The sequence below is a fragment of the Sciurus vulgaris genome (assembly GCF_902686455.1).
Source record: "Sciurus vulgaris genome assembly, chromosome: 12".
Lineage (NCBI taxonomy): Eukaryota > Metazoa > Chordata > Mammalia > Rodentia > Sciuridae > Sciurus > Sciurus vulgaris.
The window spans coordinates 33,372,900-33,385,810 of NC_136473.1; the positions used below are offsets into that span (position 1 = coordinate 33,372,900).

A 12,911-nucleotide genomic window follows, 5' to 3' on the forward strand; every position below is an offset into this window, starting at 1 on the left:
AATCTGACTGCACTCTCTGGAGAAACAAAAGCCAAATCTGTTTCTCAAAATCTGGTCAACTGTATCCCTTAGATAATGATGATCTTCATAAAGCAAAACTCTCCATATTTTCAAATTTCTTAGCATCTGTTTGTAGTAAAACTTGAATTAATTCACAAGGCATTTTAAAGTGTAAATATGTGTAATACAAACCAGATCATCCCCTGAACTCCCGAATAATGTTACTGAGTATTAGTGATCTGCAAGACATTTATTCATTCAAAAATACTTTAAAACAGTTTTCCTTTCTTGTTATTGTGGTTGTTTATAATACTCTCTAGAAAGAAAGAATGTCATTTCTAAAATCATATTTCTTATTCAGAAATCAGTCAAATTAAACTTAGAAGCAATTTGATCCTTAAGTTTTTGTAACATTTTATCCTATTGCAATCATTGTGTACTCCTTTTTGTATTTTAGGGAAAGTACAATTAAATTGCTATGACATGGAAAAAAATGGTTTTGATCCCTTTGCTGAATTTCTTTGTGAAACAAAAAATAGCTCCAGGCTAATTTTCTTCCTAAGTGTCTTCTTTCACCTTTTATAATGGCAAGCTAAAAATTTGTTTGTTTATAGAGGAGGATCCTCTGCGTTTTAAGTGTAAGATAGAAGACCTTAAAGTATAGTAAGAAGCACAAATATATTTCTTTTACAGAGCATTTAGATTATTTTTATTTGTATTCTTGTCTTTATTTTACAATTCATAAAGATGTTTCAAAAGAGCCCAAATTGTACATTTTCTAAATGCATTAAGGAGTAATAAGTATACTACTATTGTTTTAATCTGTTCCTCAGAACTTAAAATTCCTTTTTTTTTGTTTGTTTGTTTGTTTAAACAGAAGAGCAACTCAGACAAGAACTGCTGCAGAAGATGAAGTCTTAATAGATTTCTAAGGAATAGGTAGGCATCATCAAAACAAAGCTGAATTCTGCTCTGTCACCTTGCCCCCAGTTTACTAGGACTTCTCTCAGGAATATTAGGGGAGTAAATATCACCTGATTTACTTCTCAGTTACCTGGAGTCAGCCCCATGGCACACTGAGAATGTCACTTAAAGCCACATTACAAAATGACCTTTTGAAAATGACAATTTCCATTTTACTTGCAAACTAAAGACCAGGGTAAAATTATAAAAGGATATGAAAGCTAAGTATACTGACAAGGCAAGATTTACTGCAGGATTCACAAGTCCACACTTAAATCGGGTACAGAAAGATTTTCAATTTCAATAATTCTTTAAAAAGAAATTGGAGTTTTTATGAGAGCAGTTGTTCATCTGCTTTTTCTAAGCCTGACGTCATTCTATACCTAAAATTTTATCCAGTTTGATACAACCTGGTGAAATATTTCTACTTTTGGTTTGATTTTGTTTCTTGAACTTGAGACACCTTGACATGGACTAACTTAGCTGAGCTGGTACATGGAGCTCAATGACTAGAAATTCACTCCACAGGTCCAGTAACTTCCCTGTATCTTAAAAACCAGACCAACCAACAAAAACCCCATGGGCAGCCACCAGAGAAAAAAAATGGCCAGGATAAATCAGAATAATTGAAGGTACAAAAGAAAGAATAAAATTCCTCAATATCTTCTGAACAAAATGGCTTTCTCCTAGTAATATAGTCACGTCCCAAACTATTGAGCACATATGAATTACTAAGTGCACAGTCCTTTATACTCTGTACTCTACTAAGAACTAGACCTTTTCCAGACTATAACAAAACAGACCATTTTTGTTCACTTCAGGATGAAACAAAGCTGCTCTGGACTGACAGTATATTCTAGGGCTAGCAGAGGGAACTGCCATTTATCCATGTTCCATCCTTCTTCTTATCCACAACTGTATGAGCATGATGCAGTACCTTCTAATCTATTTGTTTTTCTTTCTGGAGCTTAGATAAGGTAATCAATCTCTCTCTCACATATACACTCACAAATTCTCATTCATGGTACTATCACTTATATTAGTCCATTTTCATTGCTATAATGAAATACCTTAAGAAGGCTAACAATAAAGAAAAGAGGTTTATTTACATCACAGTTTTGAAGTCTGAAAGTCCAAAGAGCACATGCTTTGAAGAGGGACCACAGTATGCAAGGGATGCATGTGTGAGAGTGAGAGATCACATCTCTAAATAGAAGCAAAAAAGTGATTCAGGGATCAGTCTCATTACTTGCTCTGAAGAGAGTTCAGGGGTCCCATGAGAGCCCAGAATTTCCAGAAGAGCTATCCCAATCCCTTCTGAGGGCAGCTCCCTCAACAATCTAAGGACCTCTCACCAGGCTCCACCTCTTAAAAATTCCATTACCTCCCATACCACCACAAGCTTCTGACAAATGAAGCTCTGGGAGACACACTCCAACCATGTCCAAACCATAGCAAAGATGAATGAGCAGACACTGAACCAGCACTCCTGGGGGAAACCCAGGGTTCCCCTCAGTCTCTGGAGTTCCATTTTCATCAACTGATCAACTGAATGTAACCTTTTATAGGTTCAAAAAAGCTTTGTAGAAACAAATAATTTTGAATCATTAATGCTGAACTTATCGGCCATCAACACCACAAACTCACGCTTGAATAAATTTGTTTAACATACAAATTTTCCCCCTGAGGCACATCATGGCATTCTTATCTTAAGAGCACTAGACAGCTCTTCAATACTATTTTTAGGGGCCATTTTAGCCAGCAAAATCACTAACCGAAAGCACAAAAATGCAAAAAATGTGGCACTAAATAGACTGAAAAAAGGACACTTGTTTACTTTGTGAGAGCTGAAAAGAGAAGGCAGAATGTCACCTTGTTCCACCTAAGCGGGGAACATGCACTTTAGGAGACTCAAACATTTCAGGGCATGACCTCAAATAACCATAAAATCTCCACGGATATTGATTTTGAGGTCACAAATGTATCTTGTATGGGATTTTGTTTTGTTTTTATTTTTCCATACTTGGATTGAACCCAGAGACCGTTTACCATTGAGTTACATCTTTTATTTTTAGACAGGTTCTCACTAATTTGCTCAGGGCTTCTCTAAGTTACTGAGGCTGGTCTCAAACTTGTGACCCTCCTGCCTGAGTCTTAGGAGTTGCTGGAATTATAGGCATGTGCCACTGTACCTGGCTTACATACATTTTTGTGTGTAGATGAATTTACCAATATGAAATAGAAAAATGATGATCAAATCTGTATGAATCATCACTTCACAAATACACACCTACGAGGAAGAGAGCATCATTGCATGTACATACCCTTGACTTTCTTCAAGAAATTACTTTAGAAAAATGTATTTATCTTCATACTAAAACCACAGCAATGATTAATAGCAGAAAGATGGTGGTAACACACCTGAATGTACACATTTTGAAATATTGATCATCTTAAAAAAAAAGGGATACCAAGCTTCAAGGCCTTGGCATATCTCAGGTATAGCCTGTATACCCCTACTATGGCTTGACTGTATTCCCAGAGTTCATGTGTTGGAAAATTCACCCTCAAATTCTTGTTTATGGAATTTGGAGGCAGAGTCATTAGGGGTCAATTAGGATTAGATTATGTCAGAGGGTGGGACCTCCATAATGACTTTAGTCATTATGTGTAAGTATATATGTATGTACTGGGAGTTACACCCCGGCCCTTGACAGGGTCTTGCTAAGTCATTTAGTGTTTTATTAAGTTGCTGAGACTGGCCTTGAACTAGCGATCCTCCTCCCTCAGCCTCTCGAGCCAGTGGGATTACAGGCATTAGTCTTGCAAGAAGAAAAAAGACCCAAGTTAGCTTGTTTGCTGTCTTACCATGTGTTATTGCCCTCTGCCATGTTATGATGTGGCATGATGCTGGTGCCATGCTCTTGGATTTCTAGAATTTTGAGAAATAATTTTTTGGTCTTTATGAAGTACCTAGTTCTTAGATATTTTGTTACAGCAATTGAAAATGAGCTAAAGTACACTCAAACAAAGTTCAGACATACAATGAATATTCATTGTTTAAATGAAGCTTTCCACAGTGGGAGAATGGTATAGCTGTAATTTTATTGATGACATATTTTGATGCAAGATTTAAAGTAGCTATTTGTGAGCTACCTCATGAACCAAACCACTACTTACAGTATCATATGATTGTATTTTTTTTAATCATGATTGTGGAATGTCTCCTTCAAAACGACTCCCTCTTATTTGTCTGAAAATGTTTCAGAAAAGAATATCATTATAATGTCATAGGAGTCAATGTTAGAAAAGAAAAATGATCCAGTTGATATGTCAAGGATATATATTAGGTAGCAGGAACATGAGACAGGCTTCAAGTTTGTACCTTCCACAAATTACTATTGCTCTCCTGCTATCATATCCTTCTATTAGGTTGTAGAACAAAAGCTAGAAAATTCCAGCTTCTGCATTCAGAAAGTTCACATGAGAGACAGACAAATGAATATAAATCATAAAATAGTGTGATGGGTGTTCCTCTAGTGGGTACTAAGTAATGGCTGCATGGCAGTGGTATTTTAGAGAACATGAAGCATTTAGAATCTATAAATAGTTCTGGACAACTGCTAAGGCAAAAGATAAACAATCAGAAATCAGCTACCTTTGAGTCACAGAAGAAGAGATCTCTGGAGATCAAAGAAAAAAGTCAGCCAAGGACAGATCCTGCAGAGGAATCGCAAGTCAAAGAGGAGGAGGTGGGAGGTAGAAGAGAAGCCAGAGGAGAAGAGGCCAGAGATAGATGATGTCATGATGCACCAGGAAGGCCCTTCCCAGATGCCAGTGCATCTGGAGGACTTCTCAGCCTCCAGAAGCAAATTTATTTTTAAAAAATAAATTTAAATACCAAAATAAAAATAAATATCAGTCTTGGGTATTTTGAGAAAAAGGGACACTTTTAATTTTCAAGGATAAAAGGGAAGAACAAAGAGAATTTTGATACAGAAAAAAAAAAATTAGAAATTTCATGTTTATGACCTTGACTCTGTGAATAAATTTGGAGATGAGATCATCTCCCCAAAGTGAGGAGGTTTAGAGCAGATGATGAAAAAGGAAGAATGGAAAAGCTTTTGAAGAACCATGTGAGGAATGCAACAATCACCCAGAAGAAAAGGGACTATAATTAAACAGGAATGAGCCAGGCAAGGACAATAAAGTGGGGAGGGGTCCTGCAGTGGGGAAAGATGGGGGAGGGATCAAGTTATGAAAATAAGGTACAATGAAGACAGAGAGCAAGTTTAGAGAAGCTGCAGTGAAGACAAGGAGGAAAAACAATGCATCTCCTAAATATCTTAAAAAAGATTGCCACCAGCATACTGGACACGGTTCACCGAAGTCCCCATGGCCCAGCTTGCCTCTTTGGCAGGACCATGGTCACATGACATGGCAGCTCCCTCCCTCCTCTACAATGCCCTTCCACAGGTGGCTTTCTCAGTGCCAGACTTTTTTATTTATCACATGCTCAATCTTGTTTCATTGGCGAATCATTTTCTGACCCAAAGACCATTTTCCAACCACATTTCCTCAGTAGCAGTTACCACTTGCCATTGTGATTTTACATTTATTTTTGTGAATCTCTGATGAATGTCTTTCCCACAGACAGACTGAAAGTTCTGTGGGGCAGAGGGATTATCTAAATCCTATCATCTTAGCCTAGTGATGGCACACCTAAGAAGGACCAGAGAAATTTTGCACCTGAACTCATTCAGCAAGCACCAGATTAAAACAGTATCAGAGAAACACAAAATCTCAGTTGCAGGTGCGGGGGGGATAACAGAATGAATAAAAATCTATTACCCTAGGTAAATGTATGATCACAAAAGCAGTATTCCTCTACTTCATGTACAAACAGAAAAACAAGATGTATCCCATTTGTTTACAATAAAAATGAATAAGAAAAATAAATATGTGAAATGCCCCACCTGTTTCAATCTCTTTCCGAGAAGATTAAACATAAAGCACTGTGATTAATTTTTTATATTTTATTGCTTCAAATGCTTCAAACTATGGGAAATCTTTGGCAAAAAAAAGACAATAAAGGAGGTTTCACAATAACTTTACACAAAGCATTGCACAACAATGTTCTTCAGTACACGTGAAATAACATAGGAATGTTCAGAATCCTCAGTGAGGAAATTAACTGTACAATATTCATAGTTCATTGTAAAACAAAACCGTTTCATAAATATTTAAAATATTTCCTAGGGTCTCATCACATATTAACATTTGTACTGCAATCAGTATTGTTGAACTTTTGAAGTATTTTTATTACTTAAAAATTAATAAACAGGTTTTTTAAGATTTCTGTTGTCTACCACAGCATCAAGACCCCTCCCCCCAATTCTGCTTATTTCACATAAAACTAGAGGGAGGTAACTAAAATAAAAATCAATATGGTTCTCAGTCAAGCCCTCTGTGGAAAAGAGGAAAACGTTTCATGTCTATTATTACAGACATTTCTCTGGTGGTTTATTTGTGCAGTCTCAAACTTGAGCAGCTTTAAGTTGATCTAAATGAGTTCTCAGCTCAGGACACAGTTCAATTAGCAGCAACTCCATCAGCACCTAAACAAACAAACAAACAAACAAAAAAAAAAAACTCAGTTGCAAAGAACCACAAGGCCGTTTTCTTTAGCAGTTCTCCATTTTTTGGAGTCAGGATGCTTTCACTTCTAAAAACTATGTAAGATTCCAAGGAATTTTGGGGACTTGTGGATTATATTTTTCATTATTTACCATGTTAGGTATTAAAACTGAGAAAAGTGTAAAATATCTAATTTATTCAAATAATCATAAAAACCTATTACATATTACTGTAAATAACATACATAATTTTTAAAAATTATACTTTAAGGGAATAGCAATGTTTTACAATTGTTTAGTATCTGGTCTAATATCTGGGACTTTTATCTGATTTTGCATTCCATTTCTTGTGACTTGTCATTTGAAAGAAGCTTAGAAAGAAAATCCAGCTTCACGCAGGCAGGTAGTTAAAAGGGTGAATGTTACTTAAGTTTTGTTTGCTACATTAAGTTCCTTGAAATGTGGAATATAAAACTGTTGTCAATTAATATTTTATACTGTGTTACATAAAAATGTATTCTCTCCTACAATTGGAATGATCATTTGCAAAATGTTGGTTTGCTGAGAAACATACAGAGGCTCCAAAGTTTTAAAATACAATAAACAAAATCAGTTCTTTTAAAATATCACCTCTAATATCATCAAGCCTTACATAATAAAGAAACTGTCAATCTCACGGAGGGGAAACATAAGATTTCAAAACATCTAATTTTTGCTTCAGAACTTGAATTTTATCTTTGGCAACAAATACTGTGTTTTTTTTTTTGTTTTTGTTTTTGTTTTCCCCCTCTTGAAGTAACAATTACTTTGTTCAAGAAAATGTCTGGCAAACATCAAGGCACGCATAACCACAGTTTAATAGTCATGTTTTCAAATACAAATGGTATTTATTGAAGACAATGTAAGTTTGAATAACAACTTTAACACGTGCTTTTATATAAAAACAGCTATTGTATTTTGCTATTTGTAAAAACACTTCATATGTACTGTCCACGTTGTTACAGAGAATATTACAAAAATGCACTCAAGTGTGGAGTTTTCATAAAATGAGTAATTCTGATGGGCCCTTCACAGAAACTGGCTTTTTCCCTGTGAGTGAACAGCAGTGAAGAATTACAATGACAACTTGATTTGGAGTTATCACTTTGATTTATGTTGAGGTGCCAGGCGTTTAACCTACCATTGCCATGTTAGTCAGTTTTCCATTACTATCACCAAAACCTGAGATAATCAACTTACAAAGAAAAAAGGTTTATTTTGGATCACTGTTTTAGAGGTTATCTATGACTGATTGGCTCCACTATTTGAGGCCTGTGGCGGCACATGATGGCAAAGTACGTAGTCGAGCAAAACCACTCACTTCATGGATAGGAAACAAAGCAGAGTGAGGAAGGAGTCAGTCTTACAATCCTCCTCAAGGGCATGCCCCCATGACCTTAGGACCTTCCACTAGGCCCCATTTTTCAAGGCTCCATCACCATTTTCCAAAAGTACAACTTTGGGAACCAAACCATTTACTCATAAGCCTTGGGGAGAGAGTCAAGACTCACGGCTTTTCTACAATCAGTGCAAATGTCTTTACCACTTAAGAGTCAAACAAGATCTCAGTGTTGTTATGAGAATGGATTTGACCTTGCTGCTCTCATGGAAAAGACTACAGTAATCCCTGGGTATCCATGGAGCAGACTCTGAAAAAGCAGGGTCTGGCATAATTTTCCTATCTAGCTTACAATTCAATTCTCCTCCACCACCCTCACCCTTAAGTGCTTTGGGTGGCAAGTTTCAGACTGTTTACTGCATCTTTAAAGAACACTGTCCAAAATCAAAATCAAAATGAATTTTAAAAAATATGAAACAAAAAGCCAAGTGTGGAGGCACATACCTATAATCCCAGCACTTGAGAAGCTGAGCTATGAGGATTGCAAGTTCAAAGTCAGCCTCATCAACTTTGCAAGGCTCTGAAGCAACACAGTGAGACCCTGTCTCAAAGTAAAATATAAAAAAGGGCTGGGGAATCTTCACGCTGCTTTCCAGAGTGGCTGCACCAATTTGCAACACCACCAGTAATGTAAAAGTGTGCCCTTTTCCCCACATTCATGCCAACATCTGTTATTATTTGTGTTCTTGATTATAGTCATTCTAATTGGAGTAAGATGAAATCATAGAGTTGTTTTAATTTGCATTTCTTTAATTACTAGATGTTGAACCCTTTTTCATATATTTATTAATTGCCTGTATATCTTCTTCTGTAAAGTATCTGTCCAGTTCCTTGGCCCATTTATTGATTGGGTTCTTTGTATTTTTGGTGTAAAGTTTTGTAAGTTCTTCATAAATTTTGGAGATTAGTGCTGTATCTGAAGTGCATGTGGAAAAGATTTTCTCCCACTCTGTAGGCTCTCTTTTCACATTATTGATTGTATCCTTTGCTGAGAAAAAGCATTTTAGTTTGAATCCATTCCATTCACTGGTTCTTGCTTTGATATAAAAATAAGTAAATAGCTGGGAATTATCAAGAATACAGCAACAATAAATGTTGGTGAGGATGTGAGGGAAAAGGAATACTCACACATTGCTGGTGGGGCTGCAAATTGGTGCAATCACTATGGAAAGCACTACAGATATTTCTCAGAAAATTTGGAATGGAACCACCATTTGACCCAGCTATCCCCCTCCTCAGAATTTATCCAAAGGACTTAAAATCATCATACTACAGTGACTCAGTCACATCAATGTCTATAGTAGCTCAATTCACAATAGTTAAACTATGGAACCAACGTAGATGTCCTTCAACAGATGAATGGATAAAGAAAATGTGGTACATATGCACAATGGAATATAACTCAGCTATAAAGAAGAATGAAATTATGGCCTTTGCCAGTAAATAAATGAGTTGGAGAATATCATGCTAAGTGAAATAAGCCAATCACAATAAACCAAAAGTCAAATCTTTTCTCTGCTATACAGATGCTAATTCACAATAGAGGGCAGTGCTAGGAAAGAAGAGAGTTACTTTATATTAAGCAGAGGGGAGTGATGGGAGGGGAGGGGATATGGGGATAGGAATGATAGTAGAATGAAACAGACATTATCACCTTATGTACATATGTGACTACATGACTGATATGACACTACAACATGTATGAGACAAAGGAGAAATTGTAACCCATTTACGTATCAATGTGCATAAATCATTCTGTCAAGTATAACTAATTAGAAAAACTTAAGAATTAAAAAAAAAGAAAAAAAGGTTGGATGTATAGCTCAGTGGTAGAACTTGTGTACAGCATGAGTTCAGGTTACAGCAAGATTATGTTCTGGTTATGAAACAGAAAGTGCACCATTACCAGACATCAAAGAGTCCAGTGCCTTGATACTAAACTTCTGAGGATATCAAACTGTGAAATATAAATATCTATTGTTTATAAACCACCTAGTTTGTGGTATTCTGTTATACTAGTCCAAACAAAGAGTACATGTTCTTTCTTGGAGTATGATTATAAGAAGGTAGACAGTAGTGACAGCAACACAGCAAAAATAGGAGGTAGCCATCTTCACTAAATTCAATCAGCAACCATATACAAACAAGAACACCTTGATGAAAACACTCAAAATTGGGAATAAGTATGAGTCACTAGTGTGGTCCAAAGAATGGGTAACAAAAAATATACAAAAGATAAGAAAAATGGTCTCTGACCCTCTTCTCTCCCTCTCTCCCAGGTCAGCATAGTATCATATAGAGATGATTCCCTTGGGACTAGTTTCTACAGAGGGAAAACAACAAGAGGTGAACATCCAATTTCCCCAGCATTCCAAGATGCTTCCTAGGAATTCTACTCTGGTCTCATCACATGGGGAATGCAGGGGGAAAATGGCACAAACTAGATGAGATCAGGTATAAACAAAGCAAGGAGGCAGAGACCACAGCAACTAGAAGGCAGATCTTGGCAGTAACTCTTTGTACCTGACAGGGGAAGCACTCAAACAGAGGTATCTAACAGTACAGTTCTGCAAAGTTGTGCTGGTTGCCCCCAAAGTGGTAGAAGTTCACCTGGCTTGCCTCCAGAAGCAGCCTTGAACCCTAAATCTAAGTCTAAGAGAGGAAGACAACCACCGTAGTGAATTACAGCAAAGAGCAGTGGCTAGCTCTGCAGCACATGGGAGTTTAAAATGGGCCCAGTCAAGCCTCAGAATGTGCACCGAGGCCCAACTGAGGCATGGAAGCAAACCTCAACTATGTATTTCTACTGAACATAGCAGCTGGTCCCACTTATCCTGATCAGCCATTCCATCTAACACCAGGGCCCCTCATATAACCCTTTCTAATTGCTAAACAAAAGTAGTGGTGTCATCTGCCTAAGGAACATACCCTGTGGCCTGGTCCATCTGAAGTGACTGCAATGCACATCCAACAACCCACTTTGATTGGAAAGTCTAAACAGCTGCCTGAGCTTATCTGCGAGCAAAGGCAGCAACATAGCCATCTAGAAAGCTGAAAGCAAGCTCTGCCTGCCCAAGATCATTACCAGCTAGCCCATGAGAATCACAAGCTAGACTAAACAGTGAGGGTTTACCCCTGCTAAAGAACACTGTAAAAGTTGAAAAACGTGGCTGTCTCCTCAAATGCACAAACACCAATGCAAGGACACATATTGCAAAGACTCAGGAAAGTTTGACACCTTCGAGGAAAAAAAAAAAGAAAGAAAAACAGACTAAACAAATCTCCAACAATGCATCCTAAAGAAAGGAAAATCTATGAAATGATAGGCAAAATTTTCAGAATTATTTTCTTCCAGTGTAGTGAACTATAAGACAGATAAAAATTTAAATAAGATTTAGAAAACACAAAAACAAGACAGTATGAAAAAGAAATAGAAATTTATAAAGCAAATCCAAGAGGTGAACAATACAATGACTAAATTCTAAAATGCAATACAGAGCTACGCAGCAGGCTAAATTGAACTGAAGAATCAGTGAACTTGAAGACATTTTCAATCATCCAATCAGAGGAGCATAAAGAAGAAATCCCACAGGAGTTGTGAGACTCAATCAAGAGACTTAACCAATGAATAACAGGAATCCAAAAACATGAGAAAAGGGGAGAAAAAGCATACTTAAAGAAATAATTGGGAGGTGGGGCTAAGATAGTAAAGCAGCAATAGGCTTTATTTTACAGTTTCTCTATGGACATTGAAGTAGTTGGAGAACAGCTACTCAGGGAACAGTAGAGACTACAGTAAATACTGTGATGTAGTCCTGGCCAGTACCTACTATGAGGCTCAGAGCAGCCCATGTAAAATGTCAGTGAAAGAGGCACAGAGAAGACTATACAGAATGGAATCTGGGTCAGAGATGGGAGTACAGCTGCTTTCCCCTTGAGTCTGGTAACTCTGTGACTACCTGGAAAGGGTCAGGAAACTAAAACAATACATGACTGCATGTAGTAATTGAGCCCGAGAAGGCCATAGTCATGCGTGTGTGGTAGAGTAGATAGGAACCCCTCCACCCAGGGCAGTTGGTTACTCCATGCTATAAGTAGGATTCTCAGGAGGCACCAAACATCCAGATGGGCAGAAGAGACAGGTACTGGTCAGTTCCTACAGGTCAATATAATCTGGAGTATATTCCACCCAAGAACATTTCCATCACACTTGGCATCAGTTGCTCGAACATCCCGTTTAGAATTCCACCTTTAACCTGGGAGTGCACTGATATAATCTGTCCAAAGTAAACTCCAATAGATGGTACATCTCATTATTAGCTACTGTGCAGTAGTGAGCAAGGAATCTAAGAGTCATTTCAATCAACTTTGATCCCAGGCCACTCCAGCTGGCAGTCTGGTGAGCAAAATAAAAGGAAAAAGGGTTTAACAACCCTAAGGGGTACATAACCCAAGAAGAAATGGAAAGAAGTTGTTATAGATTGGATATGAGGTGTCTCCAAAAACTTCCTCTGTTAATGGAGAAATATCCAGAGGTAAAACGATCAGATTATGAAGGATACAACTTAATCAGTCCATCGCAGTTTGGAACTACAAGCAGGTGGATTATGGCTGGAGGAGGTGGATAACTGGGGGTGTACCCTAGAAGGGTTGCTCTTCCATGCAGTCCTTTCTCCTTTCTCTCTGTTTCTTGGCTGCCATGATCTTCTACTGCATGCTTCCACCATGATGTTCTCTCTCCCTTCAGTCCCAGAGCAAAGGAGTCAACCAATCCTGGACTGAACCTCCAAAATCATGAACCAAAATAAACTTTTCCTCCTCCAAGTTGTTCTTGTCAGGTATTTTGGTCATAGAGATATAAAAACCAAACACAG

At 37.4% G+C, this 12,911-nt stretch overlaps 1 long non-coding RNA gene across 8 annotated transcripts in view; it reads right to left on the bottom strand.

Moving 5' to 3' along the window:
• Positions 1-5,863: 5,863 nt before the first annotated feature.
• LOC306642443 overlaps positions 5,864-12,911 on the bottom strand; it is a 53,218-nt gene continuing 46,170 nt past the window's right edge. For 3 of the 8 annotated variants that reach the window (XR_013758516.1, XR_013758517.1, XR_013758518.1), the window contains exon 4: positions 5,865-6,581. This is a non-coding gene — a long non-coding RNA (uncharacterized lncRNA). Of the gene's footprint in view, positions 6,582-12,911 lie in introns of all 8 variants that reach the window. The other 5 variants (XR_013758514.1, XR_013758515.1, XR_013758520.1 and 2 more) reach the window with 3 other exon arrangements.